Source organism: Bombina bombina, chromosome 7 (genome assembly GCF_027579735.1).
Source record: "Bombina bombina isolate aBomBom1 chromosome 7, aBomBom1.pri, whole genome shotgun sequence".
NCBI classification, from domain to species: domain Eukaryota; kingdom Metazoa; phylum Chordata; class Amphibia; order Anura; family Bombinatoridae; genus Bombina; species Bombina bombina.
Window position 1 is genome coordinate 513,037,489 of NC_069505.1, and position 21,919 is coordinate 513,059,407.

At 42.8% G+C, this 21,919-nt stretch overlaps 1 protein-coding gene across 2 annotated transcripts in view; it reads right to left on the reverse strand.

Moving 5' to 3' along the window:
* The window catches only part of LOC128666923 (oocyte zinc finger protein XlCOF6.1), a 138,434-nt gene that overhangs the window by 78,119 nt on the left and 38,396 nt on the right, over positions 1 to 21,919 (reverse strand). The gene's annotated exons all lie outside the window — the stretch shown is intronic.

The window sequence follows — 21,919 nt, forward strand, 5'->3', positions numbered from 1 at the left end:
TAGGTCTGTTCTTTTTATCTTGTGGAAGAAAAACATAATTTATGCTTACCTGATAAATTCCTTTCTCCTGTAGTGTGATCAGTCCACGGGTCATCATTACTTCTGGGATATTAACTCCTCCCCAACAGGAAGTGCAAGAGGATCACCCAGCAGAGCTGCTATATAGCTCCTCCCCTCTACGTCACACCCAGTCATTCGACCAAGAACCAACGAGAAAGGAGAAGCTAAAGGGTGCAGTGGTGACTGGAGTATAATTTTAAAATTTAGACCTGCCATAAAAAACAGGGCGGGCCGTGGACTGATCACACTACAGGAGAAAGGAATTTATCAGGTAAGCATTAATTATGTTTTCTCCTGTTAAGTGTGATCAGTCCACGGGTCATCATTACTTCTGGGATACCAATACCAAAGCAAAAGTACACGGATGACGGGAGGGATAGGCAGGATCTTTATACAGAAGGAACCACTGCCTGAAGAACCTTTCTCCCAAAAATAGCCTCCGAAGAAGCAAAAGTGTCAAATTTGTAAAATTTGTAAAAAGTATGAAGCGAAGACCAAGTTGCAGCCTTGCAAATCTGTTCAACAGAGGCCTCATTCTTAAAGGCCCAAGTGGAAGCCACAGCTCTAGTGGAATGAGCTGTAATTCTTTCAGGAGGCTGCTGTCCAGCAGTCTCATAGGCTAAACGTATCATGCTACGAAGCCAAAAAGAGAGAGAGGTAGCCGAAGCTTTTTGACCTCTCCTCTGACCAGAGTAAACGACAAACAGGGAAGATGTTTGTCGAAAATCTTTAGTTGCCTGTAAATAAAATTTTAGGGCACGAACTACATCTAGCAGAAGTCGTTCCTTCTTTGAGGAAGGATTAGGACACAAGGATGGAACAACAATCTCCTGATTGATATTCCTGTTAGTGACTACCTTAGGTAAGAACCCAGGTTTAGTACGCAGAACTACCTTATCCGAGTGAAAAATCAGATAAGGAGAATCACAATGTAAGGCTGATAACTCAGAGACTCTTCGAGCCAAGGAAATAGCCATTAAAAATAGAACTTTCCAAGATAACAATTTTATATCAACGGAATGAAGGGGTTCAAACGGAACGCCCTGTAAAACGTTAAGAACAAGGTTTAAACTCCATGGCGGAGCAACATTTTTAAACACAGGCTTAATCCTGGCCAAAGCCTGACAAAAAGCCTGAACGTCTGGAACTTCTGACAGACGTTTGTGTAACAAAATGGACAGAGCTGAGATCTGTCCCTTTAAAGAACTAGCGGATAAGCCCTTTTCTAAACCCTCTTGTAGAAAAGACAATATCCTAGGAATCCTAACCTTACTCCAAGAGTAACCTTTGGATTCGCACCAATATAGGTATTTACGCCATATTTTATGATAAATCTTTCTGATAACAGGCTTCCTAGCCTGTATCAAGGTATCAATTACTGACTGAGAATCCCCGTTTTGATAAAATCAAGTGTTCAATCTCCAGGCAGTCAGCTTCAGAGAAATTAGATTTTGATGTTTGAAAGGACCCTGAATCAGAAGGTCCTGTCTCAGAGGCAGAGACCAAGGTGGACAGGATGACATGTCCACTAGATCTGCATACCAGGTCCTGCGAGGCCACGCAGGCGCTATTAGAATTACTGATGCTCTCTCCTGTTTGATTCTGGCGATCAATCGAGGAAGCATCGGAAAGGGTGGAAACACATAAGCTCTCCCGAAGGTCCAAGGTGCTGTCAAAGCATCTACTAGGGCCCCTCCCGGATCCCTGGATCTGGACCCGTAACGAGGAAGCTTGGCGTTCTGTCGAGACGCCATGAGATCTATCTCTGGTTTGCCCCAACGTCGAAGTATTTGGGCAAAGGCCTCCGGATGAAGTTCCCACTCCCCCGGATGAAAAGTCTGACGACTTAGGAAATCCGCCTCCCAATTCTCCACTCCCGGAATGTGGATTGCTGAGAGATGGCAAGAGTGAGACTCTGCCCAACGAATTATCTTTGATACTTCCATCATCGCTAGGGAGCTTCTTGTTCCTCCTTGATGGTTGATGTAAGCTACAGTCGTGATGTTGTCCGACTGAAATCTGATGAACCCCCGAGTTGTTAACTGGGGCCAAGACAGAAGGGCATTGAGAACTGCTCTCAATTCCAGAATGTTTATTGGCAGGAGACTCTCCTCCTGAGTCCATGATCCCTGAGCCTTCAGGGAATTCCAGACAGCGCCCCAACCTAACAGGCTGGCGTCTGTTGTTACAATTGTCCAATTTGGCCTGCTGAATGGCATCCCCTTGGACAGATGTGGCCGAGAAAGCCACCACAGAAGAGAATTTCTGGTCTCTTGATCCAGATTCAGAGTGGGGGACAAATCTGAGTAATCCCCATTCCACTGACTTAGCATGCACAATTGCAGCGGTCTGAGGTGTAGGCGTGCAAAGGGGACTATGTCCATTGCCGCTACCATTAAGCCGATCACCTCCATACATTGAGCTACTGACGGGTGTTGAATGGAATGAAGGACACGGCAGGTGTTTTGAAGTTTTGTTAACCTGTCTTCTGTCAGGTAAATCTTCATTTCTACAGAATCTATAAGAGTCCCCAAGAAGGGAACTGTTGTGAGTGGAACGAGAGAACTCTTCTTTTCGTTTACCTTCCACCCATGCGATCTTAGAAATGCCAGTACAAACTCTGTATGAGACTTGGCAGTTTGAAAGCTTGAAGCTTGAATCAGAATGTCGTCTAGGTATGGAGCTACCGAGATTCCTCGCGGTCTTAGTACCGCCAGAAGAGCCCCCAGAACTTTTGTGAAGATTCTTGGAGCCGTAGCCAACCCGAATGGAAGAGCTACAAACTGGTAATGCCTGTCTAGGAAGGCAACCCTTAGATACCGGAAATGATCTCTGTGAATCGGTATGTGAAGGTAAGCATCCTTTAAATCCACTGTGGTCATGTACTGACCCTTTTGGATCATGGGTAGGATTGTCCGAATAGTTTCCATTTTGAACGATGGAACTCTTAGGAATTTGTTTAGGATCTTTAAATCCAAGATTGGTCTGAAGGTTCCTTCTTTCTTGGGAACCACAAACAGATTTGAGTAAAACCCCTGTCCGTGTTCCGACCGCGGAACCGGATGGATCACTCCCATTAGTAAAAGATCTTGTACACAGCGTAGAAACGCCTCTTTCTTTATTTGGTCTGTTGACAACCTTGACAGATGGAATCTCCCTTTTGGGGGAGAGGATTTGAAGTCCAGAAGATATCCCTGAGATATGATCTCTAACGCCCAGGGATCCTGGACATCTCTTGCCCAAGATCGGGGGCCCTCAATTCATGCTGTCTTAGGGGCAGCAGCAGGTTTTCTGGCCTGCTTGCCCTTGTTCCAGGACTGGTTAGGTCTCCAGCCTTGTCTGTAGCGAGCAACAGCTCCTTCCTGTTTTGGTGCAGAGGAGGTTGATGCTGCTCCTGTCTTGAAATTACGAAAGGAACGAAAATTAGACTGTCTAGCCTTCAGCTTGGCTCTGTCTTGAGGCAGGGCGTGGCCTTTACCTCCTGTAATGTCAGCGATAATTTCCTTCAAACCGGGCCCGAATAAGGTCTGCCCTTTGAAAGGTATGTTGAGTAACTTAGATTTAGAAGTAACATCAGCTGACCAGGATTTTAGCCACAGTGCTCTGCGTGCCTGAATGGCGAATCCGGAATTCTTAGCCGTAAGTTTAGTTAAATGTACAACGGCATCTGAAACAAATGAATTAGCTAGCTTAAGTGTTTTAAGCTTGTTTGAAATTTCCTCTATAGTTATTGAGTCAAGAGTCTCTTCCAGGGACTCGGACCAAAAGGCTGATGCGGCCGTGACAGACGCAATACATACAAGAGGTTGCAATGTAAAACCTTGTTGAACAAACATTTTCTTAAGGTAACCTTCTAATTTTTTATCCATTGGATCAGAAAAAGCACAGCTATCCTCCACCGGGATAGTGGTACGCTTAGCCAGAGTCGAAACCGCTCCCTCCACCTTAGGGATCGTCTGCCATAAGTCCCGTGCGGTGGCGTGTATTGGAAACATTTTTCTAAATACAGGAGGGGGGGAAAAGGGCACACCGGGCCTATCCCACTCCTTAGTAATTATCTCTGTAAGCCTCTTAGGTATAGGAAATACGTCAGTACTCGCCGGTACCGCATAGTATCTATCCAGCCTACATAATTTCTCTGGAATTGCAACGGTGTTACAATCATTCAGAGCCGCTAATACCTCCCCTAACAGTACGCGGAGGTTTTCAAGCTTAAACTTAAAATTAGAAATGTCTGAATCCACTCTAATGGGATCAGAACCGTCACCTGCAGATTGAAGCTCTCCGTCCTCATGTTCCGCATACTGTGACCCAGTATCTGACATGGCCCTAGTATTATCAGCGCACTCTGTTCTCACCCCAGAGTGGTCCCGCTTCCCTCTAAGTTCTGGTAATTTAGACAAAACCTCAGTCATAACATTAGCCATGTCCTGCAATGTGATTTGTAATGGCCGCCCTGAAGTACCCGGCGTTACAATATCACGCATCCCCCGAGCGGGAGATGCAGGTACTGACACGTGAGGGGAGTTAGTCGGCATAACTTTCCTCTCGTTGTCTGGTGAATGCTGTTCAATTTGTACAGATTGACTTTTATTTAAAGTAGCATCAATACAATTAGTACATAAATTTCTATTGGGCTCCACTTTGGCTTTAGCACATATAGCACAGAGATATTCCTCTGAATCAGACATGTTTAACACACTAGCAAATAACCAGCAAACTTGGAAATACTTTTCAATTCACTTTTATAAATAGTATGCAAAAACGCACTGTGCCTTTAAGAAGCACAGAAAGATATGACAGTTGAGTACAATAAAACAGATAATTTTATGAAAACAAACTTTTTTTCCCAGTAAAAAAACAATTTTAGCAAAGGATTGCTCCCATTAGTAATGGATAACTAGCCCTTTAAAAGCAGAAAAAAAGTACAGAATGTAACGTTTTTTATCACAGTCAAGCACAATCTCACAGGTCTGCTGTGAGTGATTACCTCCCTCAAAATAACTTTTGAAGACCCCTGAGCTCTGTAGAGACGAACCGGATCATGCAGGGAAGAACAACAGACTTGTGACTGAATTTTTGATGCGTAGTAAAAGCGCCAAATTCAGCCCCTCCCCCTCACACACAACAGTGAGGGAGATCAGTAAACTGTCAGAAATCAAACAAAATGCCCGCCAAGTGGAAAAAACTAATGCCCAAATAAGTTTTCACCCAGTACCTCAGAAAAATAAACGATTTCACATGCCAGCAAAAACGTTTAACATCAATAAATGTATTTGTCATAAAAAGCCTGCTGCAAGCCGTTTTTACTGCAAAATAGGCTAAAGCTTTATGTAAACAGTATTATTTCAGTGAAATGCCATTCCCCAGAATACTGAAGTGAAAATATACATACATGACAGCCTGATACCAGTTGCTACTACTGCATTTAAGGCTGAACTTACTTTATATAGGTATTTGCAGTATTTTCTAGTCAATTCCATTCTCAGAAAATAATATGCTGCTACATACCTCTTTGCAGGTGAACCTGCCCGCTGTCCCCTGATCTGAAGTTTACCTCACTCCTCAGATGGCCGAGAACAGCAACATGATCTTAACTAGTCCGGTTAAAATCATACAGAAAAAAACTCAGGTAGATTCTTCTTCAAATTCTCCCTGAGAAGGAACAACACACTCCGATGCTGTTTTAAAATAACAAACTTTTGATTGAAGTTATAAAAACTAAGTAAAATCACCACAGCCCTCTCACACATCCTATCTATTAGTTGGGTGCAAGAGAATGACTGGGTGTGACGTAGAGGGGAGGAGCTATATAGCAGCTCTGCTGGGTGATCCTCTTGCACTTCCTGTTGGGGAGGAGTTAATATCCCAGAAGTAATGATGACCCGTGGACTGATCACACTTAACAGGAGAAAGACCCTTTTCCACCCGTAATATCAGAAATTATTTCTGCCAGACCAAGCCCAAACAAGAACTTACCCATGTAAGGAAGCGCCAGGAGCTTAGACTTGGAGGTAACATCAGCTGACCAAGATTTAAGACACAGAGCCCTACAGGCTAGAACAGTGAAGCCGGACATCTTGGCTCCAAGTCTAATGATTTGCATGTTAGCATCAGAGATAAAATAAACGGCTAATTTGAGAGCCTTAAGGCTATCTTGAATCTCCTCCAATGGAGTTTTAAAAAAAATGTATTCAGACAAGGCATCGCACCAATCGCACTTGCTACTGTGGCAATACAAACTGCAGGTTGCCATTGAAGACCCTGATGAACATACATTTTCTTCAAATAAGCCTCCAGCTTTTTGTTCATGGGATCCTTAAAAGGACAGTCTACCATAGAATTGTTATTGTTTTAAAAGATAGATAATCCCTTTATTACCCATTCCCCAGTTTTGCATAACCAACACAGTTATATTAATATACTTTTTACCTCTGTGATTACCTTGTATCTAGGAACCTTCTTCCAGCCCCCTGATCACATCACTGTGACTGTTTATTATCTATTGTCTTAAAGTTGGCATTGTTTTGTGCTAAATCTTAAATAACCCCCTGTGCCTGAACACAGTGTTATCTATATGGCCCACGTGTACTTTCTGTCTCTTTGTGTTGAAAAGAGATTTAAAAAGCATGTGATAAGAGGCAGCCCTCAAAGGCTTAGAAATTAGCATATGAGTCTGCCTATGTTTAATTTAAACTAAGAATACCAAGAGAAAAAAACAAATTTGATGATAAAAGTAAATTGGAAATTTGATTAAAATAAAAAGTCCTATCTGAATAATGAAAGTTTAATTTGGGGGGCGGAGCTGCCCACTGACAGAGATGGCCGCAATGTCCTGTAGCTCTGCAAAGACAATGGCACATATAGGGTGTAATAATGTGATTTAATACATTTATCCTTCACCTAAGGGACGAATCTTTGAACAGAGGCATGACAAGCAACAATTAACTTGAAGATCTAGCGGAGATGACCTAACGGGCAGGGTGCAAAAGAAACAACGCACTACGCTTTCAAGCAGCCCCGCCATTACAGAGTGCTCATCTAAAGTAAGAAACAGTGGCCCACAGGGAACGGAGCTAGACTGGAACTTATCCATTGCCTCAAGTCCACACTACGGACCCCAAGATCTATCATGCTGAAACCAAAACAAAGCGAGTAGCAAGTGCAGCAAAGTGAGCCGCAGATACACACGCGGGTGAAAAGTTTCATGGACCCGCCATCTTGGATAAAAACTGTTGCGGCTAATGGAGGATAAATCGCTGGCACCAGTAAGCTGTGGGACCCTGGCACCAAGCCAGAAATGTAGTGATTGCAACAAAGGTGTCATAATACAGATCACAGTGATGCCATTTTTGCAAGCACGGATAGTGTCCCACACAACAAACACGGGACACAGCACTGGCAATGATTAACACTCAGCACCGAGTTAAATTCTATAGTCCCACAGAGTCTAGCAGCACAGGAGGATGGCTGCACACTCATACGGCTCTGAAGCCTGTGCAGTTGCTGTTTTGAGAAATGCAGCTTTTCGGCTCTAATGGTAGCTTGAGAACAATAGGTATGCATCTCCAAGATGCAGCAGCTGCGAGACTGGTCCCACTTTTGCCGCAGCTCACGGTCGGGTTCTGTGGAAGATGTCATCGGCGACATGCTACAATTCTAGAACTTAGAATCTACTCTGGGACTGTAGAAAACTTAGCACAGCACCTTTGAGTTGTCCCTCTGTTTAGACGCTTCTTCAGCCTGCTCAATCTTTGCAGCAGCATGGGTCACTGAGTTTGCAGATGTCTGCCTGCAAGATGGGAATAGGGTAATATGGCACTGCGTACTTAAGACTATGCTTGCGGACATTGTCCTTACAAGAGGTCATGCTGAACATTTTCAACTTATTTTTGTCGCATTTAATACCTATTAGGCTTGTTCTTTCGCTTATTTCTGGTTTATTATATTATCTAGTAATAACAATAGTTGTCTTAAGCTTGGGTAACTGCAAACCACTGTCAGTTCTGCTGTAAGACATTTTTGCTTTTACTATCTTGCCCTCACTGGTACAGAAGCCTCACTTAGTTTTCCACATTCGTGAACTGTTCAACCTACATCTACTTTCATGGGGGCTCACTACTCACCCCTGATAACAGCGGACTTATACTTTTATTTTTGGTTTATGTCGCTACCTGTTTAAATATGACTTCCACAGAAGGACTAATATACCCTGATGTTCGCCCATGGCTTAAAAACTGGGGACCTTATATATAAAATACACTGTTGTTGCCTACTATAAACTTGTGTATGATGTCTACTCCACAGCTTAATCCTTATTGGGGGCATGTTCTTGTACTCATATCCTGTGGTACGTAGCTGTGCCGGACTTCACATGGTAAAATATCTCTGTCTAACTGCCCAGGTTGTGTTTACAACAACACATGTATCAATGTGCTAGTATGTCATGATATTTTTAGGGAGTTCTATACAGTCTCATACTATGACGATATTGTATCTGACAACATTTGAGGCTTTTAGATATACTGTCCCTTAAATACTAGCTCCCATATATTGCCGACACCAGTGCCTTTCGCACTCAACATAGCTTAGACATGATATACGCTATTTAAATTTGAGTTTTTCTAGCTACATTTATATTATATATATGTTTGCTGATGTATTTAGTCTGATACGCCACTTACTAGTTAGGATTGATGGCTTCAGTCTCAAACCTATTGTTAAGATATTTATTGTTTGAATGTCTGTTAAGATATTCCACATACTTTAAAAAATCCTACATAGACTAGTCTATAGAGTAAAATGATAGGTGCAGTGTGTGCTAGGTGCAGTGTGTGCTAGGTGCTGCGTGTGCTAGGTGCTGCGTGTGCTAGGTGCTGCGTGTGCTAGGTACTATGTGTGTGCTAGGTGCTGCGTGTGCTAGGTGCTGCGTGTGCTAGGTACTATGTGTGCTAGGTGCCGCGTGCGCTAGGTACTATGTGTGTGCTAGGTACTATGTGTGCTAGGTGCCGCATGTACTAGGTACTATGTGTGCTAGGTGCCGCATGTGCTAGGTACTATGTGTGCTAGGTGCCGCGTGTGCTAGGTACTATGTGTGCTAGGTGCCGCGTGTGCTAGGTACTATGTGTGCTAGGTGCTGCGTGTGCTAGGTACTATGTGTGCTAGGTGCCGCGTGTGCTAGGTACTATGTGTGCTAGGTGCCGCGTGCGCTAGGTACTATGTGTGTGCTAGGTACTATGTGTGCTAGGTGCCGCATGTACTAGGTACTATGTGTGCTAGGTGCCGCATGTACTAGGTACTATGTGTGCTAGGTGCCGCGTGTGCTAGGTACTATGTGTGCTAGGTGCCGCGTGTGCTAGGTACTATGTGTGCTAGGTGCCGCGTGTGCTAGGTACTATGTGTGCTAGGTGCCGCGTGCGCTAGGTACTATGTGTGTGCTAGGTACTATGTGTGCTAGGTGCCGCATGTACTAGGTACTATGTGTGCTAGGTGCCGCATGTACTAGGTACTATGTGTGCTAGGTGCCGCGTGTGCTAGGTACTATGTGTGCTAGGTGCCGCGTGTGCTAGGTACTATGTGTGCTAGGTGCTGCGTGTGCTAAGTACTCTGTGTGCTAGGTGCTGCGTGTGCTAAGTACTATGTGTGCTAGGTGCTGCGTGTGCTAAGTACTATGTGTGCTAGGTGCTGCGTGGGCTAGGTACTATGTGTGCTAGGTGCTGCATGTGCTAGGTTCTATGTGTGCTAGGTGCTGCGTGTGCTAGGTACTATGTGTGCTGGGTGCTGCGAGTGCTAGGTACTATGTGTACTAGGTACTGCGTGTGCTAGGTGCTGCGTGTGCTAGGTACTATGAGTGCTAGGTGCTGCGTGTGCTAGGTACTATGTGTGCTAGGTACTATGTGTACTAGGTGCTGCGTGTGCTAGGTACTATATGTGCTAGGTGCTGCGTGTGCTAGGCACTATGAGTGCTAGGTGCTGCGTGTGCTAGGTGCTGCGTGTGCTAGGTGCGGCGTGTGCTAGGTACTATATGTGCTAGGTGCTGCGTGTGCTAGGTTCTATGTGGTCTAGGTGCTGCGCGTGCTAGGTACTATGTGGGCTAGGTGCTGCGTGTGCTAGGTACTCTGTGTGCTAGGTGCTGCGTGTGCTAGGTACTCTGTGTGCTAGGTGCTGCGTGTGCTAGGTACTATGTGTGCTAGGTACTATGTGTGCTAGGTGCTGCGTGTGCTAGGTGCTGCGTGTGCTAGGTGCTGCGTGTGCTAGGTGCTGCGTGTGCTAGGTGCTGCGTGTGCTAGGTGCTGCGTGTGCTAGGTACTATGTGTGGTCTAGGTGCTGCTGCATGGGCTAGGTGCTGCTGCGTGTGCCAGGTGCTGAGTGCCCTAGGTACTGCGTGTGCCAGGTGCTGAGTTCCCTAGGTACTGCGTGTGCCAGGTACTAGGTGCGCTTGGTACTGTTTGTACTATGCTCTGCGTGTGCTAGGTCCTGTGTGTAGTTCCTAAGCAGTCATCTCCTACAACTAACCCTGACATTATCTAATAGTCTTGCCTCTTCTTTAAAATAATCACTCACTCCTTTTGTCGTCTAGTATGTTCGCAGAATCTGCTCCTCAATTTATGTGATCGAGTTTATGTATATATTGTAAAGCAACTTATACAAACTTTGCTTTTTGGAGTACTAAATTTAAATTTATTATACACGCCTCATCCCCCGCTCCCCCCCCCCCCATAGCTAGAGCCCACGTCAGAGTTCAACCTAGGTGAATTACTTTCACCTCAATTCCTAGCAATTTACTTATGACTTACGATGTATCAATGTTTTGATGGCTATTGCAACCGGACCTGCGTGTCCGAACCTTTCTTTGTGTATGTTTGAACAGGGGTCCTGCGTGTCCCCAAGTGTTACCTTTCATTCTAAAACTGAATAAAAATTCATAAAAAAAAAAAAAAAAGTTTAATTTATACTAGACTGTCCCTTTAAAGGAACAGCTATCCTCGATAGGGATCATAGTTGTCTTAGCCAGAGTAGAAATAGCCCCTTCTACCTTAGGCACCGTGTGCCATGAATCTCTAATGAAGTCAACAACAGGAAACATCTTTTTAAAGATGGGAGACGGGGAGAAAGGTATCCCTGGCTTCTCCAATATTCTCCATCACACGGTCTGGAACAAGAAACACTTCCACAGAGGAAGGAACATCATAGTATTTGTTAAGCTTACTAGATTTCTTAGGGTTAACAGCGACAGAAGAGTCGGAGTCGTCCAAAGTAGCCAGTACCTCCTTTAACAGTAAACAAAGGTGTTCAAGCTTAAATCTGAAGTTTACTTCCTCAGCATTAGACAAAGGAATTATACTGTCCGGTAGCTTCTTCATCAGCCTTAGGATGGAGGTCAACCTTCACCGCAGCAGAAACGACAGACACCTTACAATCAGAAAAATGTTTAGATTTCCTCTTGCACTTCCTTAACATGGCAAAAGCAGATAATGCTGCAGATACCGAAGATATCTGTGCAGAAAAATCTACGGGCAAATATACTCCTCCAGGAGGTTGAGAGGAACCGCAGGGCACTGCATGTGACGCCAATGAGGCTTGGGACATTTGAGGAGAAAGCAGCAGCATAACCTGAACAGCATTACCCTGGGAGACTATAGGCTCAGAGGGCAATACTTTGTCTTTACATTCTAGCTAAACATGTAGCATAAAATTGCACAGGCAAAACAATTTGGGCCTCTAGCCATAATAAACACTTGTCAAAAGAATCAGATCTATGTCCATGTCTGCAAATAAGAAATATACCACAAATTAATAAGAAATGTATTTTTAAATAAAAATTACTGTCACTTTAAGAAAACTCTAAAATCCTATAAGCGATAATACGCTAAAAAGACAAAAAAACTTCCCCAAAGGAAAAGAAAAACTGCAGACACCTCTGCACCTCAGACAGTCTGAAGTGCCCTACCGCCTTCAGAGGATCCCAAAACTATTGCACAGGGACTGCTAGCCACTTCTCCACTGTCTGACTTTAAACTTCTACTGCCGCAACCAGCCGACACAGAAAAAAGGCAGCTCCTACGTGACTTCACTGCGCTCTAACTACGGAAGAGAAGGAGATCACGTGACCGGCAAGGAGGAACTGTGCAACACTAAAAGCGCACGCTCCTGCCGAAGAAAAAAAAGAAAAGCCGTTTGCAGTTCTCTTAAAGGAACCGCTATAAGGAAATAAAAACAGACAAAAAAGAAAAGTTTGTCCCCAGTTCACAGATTAACACAACATGCGCCAAAATAAACTTGTACACAAAGAGAATATTATATATAAGAGCCATATGAGGAAAAACTTCTCCAATGAAGAGAAGAATAAACCCTTTGTCCCCATCACATACATAAAAACATACAAAAAGGAAAAATATCTTCAGACACCGAACTTCACCTCCTCCATTGACAGAGGCAAAGAGAATGACTGGGGATTATGGGTAAGGGAAGTGACACTTAAAGGGATATGAAACCCAAATTATTTCTTTCATGATTCAGATAGAGCATGCAATTTTAAGCAATTTTATAATTTACTCCTATTATCAATTTTTTTTCGTTCTCTTGGTATGCTTTGTTGAATGAATATATATGCAGCAACCAATCAGCAGCTAGAACCTAGGTTTTTTTGCTGCTCCTGAGCTTTCCTAGATAAACCTTTCAGCAAAGGATAGCAAGAGAAGGAAGCTAATTAAATAATTGAAGTAAATTGGAAAGTTGTTTAAAATTGTATTCTCTATCTGAATCATGAAATAAATATTTTGGGTTTCATGTCCCTTTAACAGCTTTACTTTGGTGCTCTTTGCCTCCTCCAGCTGGTCAAGAGTGAATATCCTACTAGTAATTGGAATGACGTTGCGGACTCTCCATGTCTTAGGAAAGAAAATGCACTGAGATAAAAGGCAGAATGCAGGGGCTTATAGAAACAGGCAGAAATTTAGAGGTTTAAATATTGTTAAGTATGTTGATTGTGCAAAGCTGGGAAATGGGTAGTAAAGATGTTATCTATCTTTTTAAACAAAAACATTTTTGGAGTAGACTGTAACTTTAAATAGGTTAACAAATGATTAGATAGGAAACACATATTTAAAGAACTGAAAGCAGGTCAAACTAATATAGTCCTACAATTTCTAAGGAGACATTTAAAAAGAGTCACAGATTGAGGGAACTGAGGGAAGTGGGTTATAGGCAGGCATGCATATATATACCTGAGGGATGTGGATTAAAGACGTGCATGCATATATATACCTGAGGGACGTTGGTTATAGACAGGCATGCACATATACTCTTTGTCTGAGGGATGTGTGTTATAGGTGGGTGTGCACATTTATGTATGAGGGACATAGGTTATTGGCGGGCGTGCACATATATACACCTAAGGAAAATGGACTATTGGCAAGTGTGCAAATATATACCTGAGGGACGTAGGTTACAAGCGGGCGTGCTTATATATACCTAAGGGATATGGGCTATCGGCGAGTGTGCATATATTTATACCTGAGGGACATAGGTTACATATACCTGAGGGAAATGGGCTATTGGCGAGTGTATATATATATATATATATATATATATATATATATATATATATATATATATATATATATATATATATATATATATATATATATATATACACAAAACACGGAAGGGGACTGCACTCTCACACCGGACCGGGTACACATCCCATGACCCTGTAACATGCTCAGCCCTGGGTGCTCACCCGCACTCACAGGAAGCTGTGCTGTCCCCAAAGTCAGGCAGTTAACCCCAGACAGGTCTGGGTGCAAGAACCATAGGGAAAATTACAAAACAAATTAATACAACACACAGAGAAAGTCCAGCACTCACTTACAAGCTCTCAGCTAAGATTTAAAAGCAAAAATGGAAAGGTTAGTTACCACATCTGGCCAAATGGGACAAGCTCAGGTACCACGTCAAGGTCCCTTCCAAACCTGGGACCCTAAAACAGCCACACAATGCAAGCTCTCAAATCCAAACAAACTGGGAACAAGGGAAGGGTGCACAGGCTTATGTAATCACCCTAGACACATACAAAACACGGAAGGGGACTGCACTCTCACACCGGACCGGGTACACATCCCATGACCCTGCAACATGCTCAGCCCTGGGTGCTCACCGGCACTCACAGGAAGCTGTGCTGTCCCCAGAGTCAGGCAATTAAAGGGACAGTCTAGTCCAAAAAAAACTTTCATAATTCAGATAGGGCATGTAATTTTAAACAATTTTCCAATTTACTTTTATCACCAATTTTTCTTTGTTCTCTTGGTATTCTTAGTTGAAAGCTTAACTTAGGAGGTTCATATGCTAATTTCTTAGACCTTGAAGGCCGCCTCTTAAGAATGCATTTTAACAGGTTTTTCACCACTAGAGGGTGTTAGTTCATGTTTTTCATATAGATAACACTGTCCTGGTGCACGTGAAGTTACCTAGGAGCCATCACTGATTGGCTAAACTGCAAGTCTGTCAAAAGAACAAATAAAGGGGCAATCTGCAGAGGCTTGGATACAAGATAATCACAGAGGTAAAAAATATATAAATATAACTGTGTTGGTTATGCAAAACTAGGGAATGGGTAAACAAGGGATTATCTATCTTTTAAAACAATAACAATTCTGGTGTAGACTGTCCCTTTAACCCCAGACAGGTCTGGGTGCAACAACCATAGGGAAAATTACAAAACAAATTAATACAACACACAGAGAAAGCCCAGCACTCACTTACAAGCTCTCAGCTAAGATTTAAAAGCAAAAATTATGATTACATAAGCCTGTGCACCCTTCCCTTGTTCCCAGTTTGTTTGGATTTGAGAGCTTGCATTGTGTGGCTATTTTAGGGTCTCAGGTATTGGAAAGGACCTTAACGAAGTACCTGGGCTTGTCCCATTTGGCCAGATGCGGTAACTAACCTTTCCACTTTTGCTTTTAAATCTTAGCTGAGAGCTTGTAAGTGAGTGCTGGACTTTCTTGGTGTGTAGTATTAATTTGTTTTGTAATTTCCCCTATGGTTCTTGCACCCAGACCTGTCTGGGGTTAACTGCCTGACTCTGGGGACAGCACAGCTTCCTGTGAGTGCCGGTGAGCACCCAGGGCTGAGCATGTTACAGGTCATGGGATGTGTACCCGGTCCGGTGTGAGAGTGCAGTCCCCTTCCGTGTTTTGTATATGTCTAGGGTGATTACATAAGCCTGTGCACCCTTCCCTTGTTCCCAGTTTGTTTGGATTTGAGAGCTTGCATTGTGTGGCTGTTTTAGAGTCCCAGGTATTGGAAAGGACCTTGACGTGGTACCTGAGCTTGTCCCATTTGGCCAGATGCGGCAACTAACCTTTCCATTTTAGCTTTTAAATCTTAGCTGAGAGCTTATAAGTGAGTGCTGGACTTTCTCTGTGTGTTATATATATATATATATATATATATATATATATATATATATATATATATATATATATACATACACACACACACATACATATATATATATATACATACATATCTGAGGGACATAGGTTACAGGCGGGTGTGCATATATTTCTGGGAGACGTAGGTTACAGGCAGGCATGCTTATATATACCTGAGGGAAATGGGCTATCGGCGAGTGTGCATATATATACCTAAGGGACATAGGTTACAGGGGTGCATGCATTTAAATACCTGATGGACGTAGATTACAGGCGGGCATGCTTATATATATCTGATTGAAATAGGCTATTGGCGAGTGTGCATATATATACCTAAGGGACATAGGTTACAGGGGTGCATGCATTTAAATACCTGATGGACGTAGGTTACAGGCGGGCATGCATATATATATCTGATAGAAATAGGCTATTGGCGAGTGTGCAACCCACATCCCTCGGGTATATATATGCATACTCGCCAATACCCCATTTTCCTCAGGTATATATATGCACACCCGCCTGTAACCTACGCCCCCCAGGTGTATATATATATATATATATATATATATATATATATATATATATTAATGGGACATGGGTTACTGTTAAGATAAGTTCCCTTTATCTCTCTTTCATGCTCTTTTTTATATATGCACGCCCGCCTGTAACCCACGTTCCTCAGGTGTATATATATATATATATATATATATATGTATATATATATATGCACGCCCGCCTGTAACCCACGTTCCTCAGGTATATATATATATATATATATATGCACGCCCGCCTGTAAGCCACGTCCCTCAGGTATATATATGCACGCCCGCCTGTAACCCACGTCCCTCAAGTATATATATGCACACCCGCCTGTAACCCACGTCCCTAAGGTATATATATGCACGCCCACCTATAACCCACATCCTATATATATATATATATATATATATATATATATATATATATATATATATATATATATATATATATATATATATATATATATATATATATATATATATATTTATTCTTTATTTATAAAGCGCCAACACATTCCGCAGTGCTGTCCATGGGTACAAATATAAAAGTACAGGGCCCTGTTCCCATGGGAACTTACAATCTAGATGGTTAGGAGGGTGAGAAACAGGAGGTGGGGACTGCAACGGTGGGAATGATGTTAGTTTGGAGTTAGATGAGGGCAGCTATTAGGCAAGTGGAATTCATTTGTTACTGATTTGGAGATAGGCTTCAATGAACAAAAATGTCTTTAGGGAGCGTTTAAAGGAGGAAAGGTTAGGGGAAAGTCTGACAGCTCGAGGAAGTGCGTTCCAGATGGTTGGTGCCACAAGAGAGAAGTCCTGTAGTCTAGCATGGGAGATGATGGTAGAAGATGCAAGGAGCAGGTCATTGTTGGATCTTAGGGGGCGGGCTGGAGTATATTTGTTGATGAGTGAGGACAGGTAGGGGGGGCTGCGTTGGTAAGGGCTTTGTAAGTTAGGGTGAGAATTTTGAATTTAATTCTGCTATGAATGGGGAGCCAGTGAAGGGACTCACAGAGAGGTGCAGCAGATACAGAGCGTCGGAAGAGGTGGATTAGCCTAGCAGAGGCATTTAGGATGGATTGAAGAGGGGAGAGGCAGGAGAGAGGAAGGCCAGTTAGTAGGCTTATTACAGTAGTCAAGTTGGGAAATGACCAGAGAGTCGATTAGCTGTTAAGTAGTTTCAGCACTCAGAAACGGACGAATTTTGGAGATATTGCGTAGGTGGTTGCGACAGGATGAAGAGAGCAATTGGATGTGGGGTATGAAGGACAGATTGGAGTCAAGTAACTCCTATGTAGCGGACTCTGGGTGATGGGGAGATAGTGGTGCCACCAACAGTGATTGAAAAGTTAGAAACCGCGGTAGAATTAGAGGGGGGGATTAGAAGGAGCTCAGTCTTGGACATGTTGTTGATTTTTAGGTGGCGAGAGTGTCAGGAATCAGACTGAGACAAGAAGTGCAAAAATAATCACACCAGGTAATACACAGGAACTCACAAACAGGTCTGTGACAATGCAAGGGCAAAGCATACTGAACAGAGGCCCTTTAAATAATACGTGATGACATCACAGTTCGGAGACTGCAACCTGTCTCACATGGATGATGTACACCAGTCTGGCCATAAAAGGGTGTGCAGGAAATGAGCAACATCACACACTATGCACCAGAGTCAGCAAGAGAGGTGAGTAAAATGGCTGCCAGCAGCACATGGCAAACAAAGCAGGGAAAAAACCCTGACAGTACCCTACCCTCAACGACCCCTCCCCCGCGGGAAGACAAAAGGCTTATTTGGGAAACTGGCATGGAAGGCACAGAGGAGGGCGGGAGCATGAACATCAGAGGAGGGAACCCATGAACGCTCCACCGGACTGTAGCCCCTCCAGTGAACCAAATACTGTACGCGGCCCCTGGACATACGAGAGTCAATAATGCTGCTGACCTCATATTCTTCATGGTTGTCAACAAAGATAGGACAGGGACGAGGCAACACAGTGGTAAACTGATTACAAACCAATGGTTTCAAGAGGGAGACATGAAAAACATTGGAGATGCGCATTGCAGGAGGAAGGTCAAGAGCGTAGGCAACAGGATTGCCCCGTCGGAGTATTCGAAAAAGACCAACATAACGGGGAGCCAGTTTATTGGAAGGCACACGAAGGTTCAATTTGTGGGAGGACAGCCAACCCCTCTCACCAACCTGGTAGGAAGGCGCGGGCAGACGCCTACGATCAGCCTTGAACTTTTGGCGCTACATAGAACGATGAAGGCAATCTTGAATCTGCACCCACGTGGAACGGAGTTGCTCTTTCAAAGCCGGAATACCCTGAGACATAAATGAATCGGGCAACAAGGATGGTTGAAACCCATAATTCGCCATGAGCGGGGATAACTTGGAGGAAGCAATAATAGCACTATTACGAGCAAACTCTGCCCAGGGCAACAGTTCAGACTAATTATTGTGATGATCTGAAATATAGCAACGGAGGAACTGTTCCAGAGCTTGATTAGACCGTTCCGCAGCCACATTGGATTGAGGGTGATATGCCGAGGAGAAAGAAAGCTGGATCAACATTTGAGCACAAAAGGAATGCCAAAATCTAGAGACAAACTGGCTACCCCGGACCGACACTATCTCCTTGGGTAACCCATGTAAACGAAAGACCTCCCGGGCAAAAATTGAAGCAAGCTCCTGAGGGGTAGGCAGTTTCTTCAAGGGAATGCAATGCAACATTTTAGAAAAACGGTCAACCACCATAAGGATAACAGTATTGCCATTGGAAACAGGGAGCTTGACAATGAAGTCCATCGAAAAATGTGTCCAAGGACGCTCACCATTAGCAATAGGTTGAAGAAGACCCACAGGAAGATGTCGAGGAGTCTTATTCTGTGCACAGACTGAGCAGGAGGCAACATATGCAGCAATATCAGAACGAAGACCTGGCCACCAGAATTGTCAAGTGACAGACCAAATCATTTGGTTCTTGCCTGGATGACCTACGGCTTTAGGATAGTGGTAAGTGTGCAAAAATTTAGTTAGAAGATTCTCAGGAACAAAACACTTACCACTAGGTTTCACAGGAGGTGCATTGGTTTGTGCAGCCAGGATCTCCTCCCTCAAGGGAGAAGTCAAATTGTTACGTATGGTAGCCAAAATATGGTCAGGAGGTATAACTGGAGTAGGTACAGACTCCTCCTTGGACAGAGGAGAAAATTGTCGAGAGAGGGCATTAGCCCTAACATTCTTACTACCAGACAGGTAGGAAACCACATAAAAACGTCAAACGTTTTGCTTCAGATAGATAAGTTAAATTCTTGTGCTCAGTAAGAATGAGCACTGGTATGCTAGTAACCTCGAGAAGATGCCTCCATTCCTTGAGTGCCAAAATTATGGCCAGTAATTCCCTGTCGCCAATTTCATAATTGCACTCCGCTGGAGACAATTTCTTAGAGAAAAAAACCTCACGGATGCAAGGAACCATCAGGCGTAGGATGTTGAGACAAGAGGGCACCTACTCCAGTCTCAGATGCATCGACCTCAAGAACAGGACAGGAGTAGGATGAGCCAGAACTGGAGTGGCAGCAAAGGCAGTCTTAAAGGACCAGTCAACACAGTAGATTTGCATAATCAACACATGCAAGATAACAAGACAATGCAATAGCACTTAGTATGAACTTCAAATAAGTAGTAGATTTTTTTTCTGACAATTTTAAATGTTATGTCTTTTTCCACTCCCCCTGTACCATGTGACAGCCATCAGCCATTCACAAATGCATACACACTTATTCTTGCACATGCTCAGTAGGAGCTGGTGACTCAAAAAGTTTAAATATAAAAAGAATGTGCACATTTTGTTAATAGAAGTAAATTGGAAAGTTGTTTAAAATGGCATGCTCTATCTGAATAATGAAAATTTAATTTTGATTGAGTGTCCCTTTAAGACTATCAAAGGCCTTAATGGCAGTAGGTGACCAATAGAGTGGATCATTCTCTTTACGGGTCATGTCTGTTTTTTTTAAATTAGCTTTATTATGTAAATTATGAAATAAAAGTTACAGCTTTTGGAGACGCAGCTCCATTTTTATTACATACAGAGTTTGATATAGTACATAGATATTTTTAAGCTAATTAATTAATGAAACAACTTAACTTTGGACCGGTGTAACCCACGTCAATTTAAGAATGACCTCATCTTAATATCTGTATGTAGTTTTATATGGGACAAAATTGTCTTCTGATTGTTCTCATTTTTCTATGTGTCAGTAAAAGGCCCACAGGACTACGTTGTACTCTTGGTACTATCTCTCACCCCACTAATTGTGAGCTTAGAACGAGACTATCTGTTCTTAATGTACGATTCCCACGTTGTCAGGATCTCCGAGTATGTATCTAATCTATCGTGTTTCAGATAGTAAAGCTCCTCAAGATGGATCGACTCAGATACCCTCTGTACCCAGATTTCAATTGTGGGTGGGTCTTTTGATTTCCAATTTTTAGCTATTAAAAACTTCACGCTATTAGACATGATAAAAAATAATTTAAGAGAGGGTTTATGTTTTATCTTAGGAGGTTTATTCAGTAGCCAAAGTAGTGGGTCCAATGGAAATTGGAGCTCTAATATATCCTCTACTTCATTAATAACAGATCTCCACAAATTTTGTATAACTGTGCACCACCACCACATGTGAGTCATGCCACTATTAACGTGGCCACAACGCCAGCACTTATTGCTAGCTCTGTGATATAATCGATGAATTTTTTGAGGTGTGTAATACCATCTATTTAGTATCTTTAGGTTAATTTCTGTAGTGGCCGTAGAGATGGAAGTTTTTAGTGTGGATTGGACTATCTTCATGCCTGTATGTTGTTGAATTATTATTCCTATATCTCTTCCCCAGCTTTCTAGGTATGGGAGAGGATGCCCTGGGAATGGGGTGATTAGTATCTTATATATCATCGATAGTGTGTGACGAACTGGGGGGCTCCTGATACATAACTGCTCATAGTTAGTTAATGGTCTAGTCATATTTGGAGATTGTTTGTGAGTTGTGATAAAACTGTGAATACGCCTATATGTGAACCAGTTAGTGAGACAGGTGAAGCCTTGTTGTATTAGTTCAGCTTGTGTTTTAATCTGCTCGTTCTGTATAAGCCAGCATATCGGGAAGTCATGGATATGAGAAGGGTAACAGTGTTTCTCTATACTTGTACCTAGATTAAATTCACCATTTGCTACCAAGGACGTGAGCGGGGAGGGTCTTGAAGAAAGATTCGGAAATTGTATCATTATTTTATTCCACATCGTGTAAGTTTCTGATATCAAGGGGTAGTATTAAAGTGTTTACATTTTTGTGTTGGGAATGTCCAGGAATGTCTACTAAGATTTGGTGTTTGAGCAATTCTCTGCTCTATGCCCACCCATCGTTTAAGCTTACCATGTATATTCCAGTCGACTATTCTTTGTAGAAATATTGCGTACCTGTAATAGGTTAAATTAGGTAGGCCAAGCCCTCCTTGTATTTTGGGTAAGGACATAAGCTGTTTATTAATTCTAGGGTGTTTCTTGTGCCATGTAAAATCACTCAGTGCTCGTTGTAGTGTATTTAGGTATTTTTCTGTCAAGGGGATTGGCAGTTTCTGGAGAATGTACAAAATTCTAGGAAATATATTCATCTTTATCAGGTTGATACGGCCTAGCCAAGATAGATCTCTTATGATCTCCTCTTTAATCTTTTCATAGTTAAGCTGGTGTATTGTCTCTATAGATGTGGCAAGGTAGATTCCTAGATATTTAAGAGAAAGTATGTTCCATTTAAATGGGGTAAGTTTCTCTGCTATTTTCTTTTTATGCGAGTCTAGTGTGATATTAAGGATCTCTGATT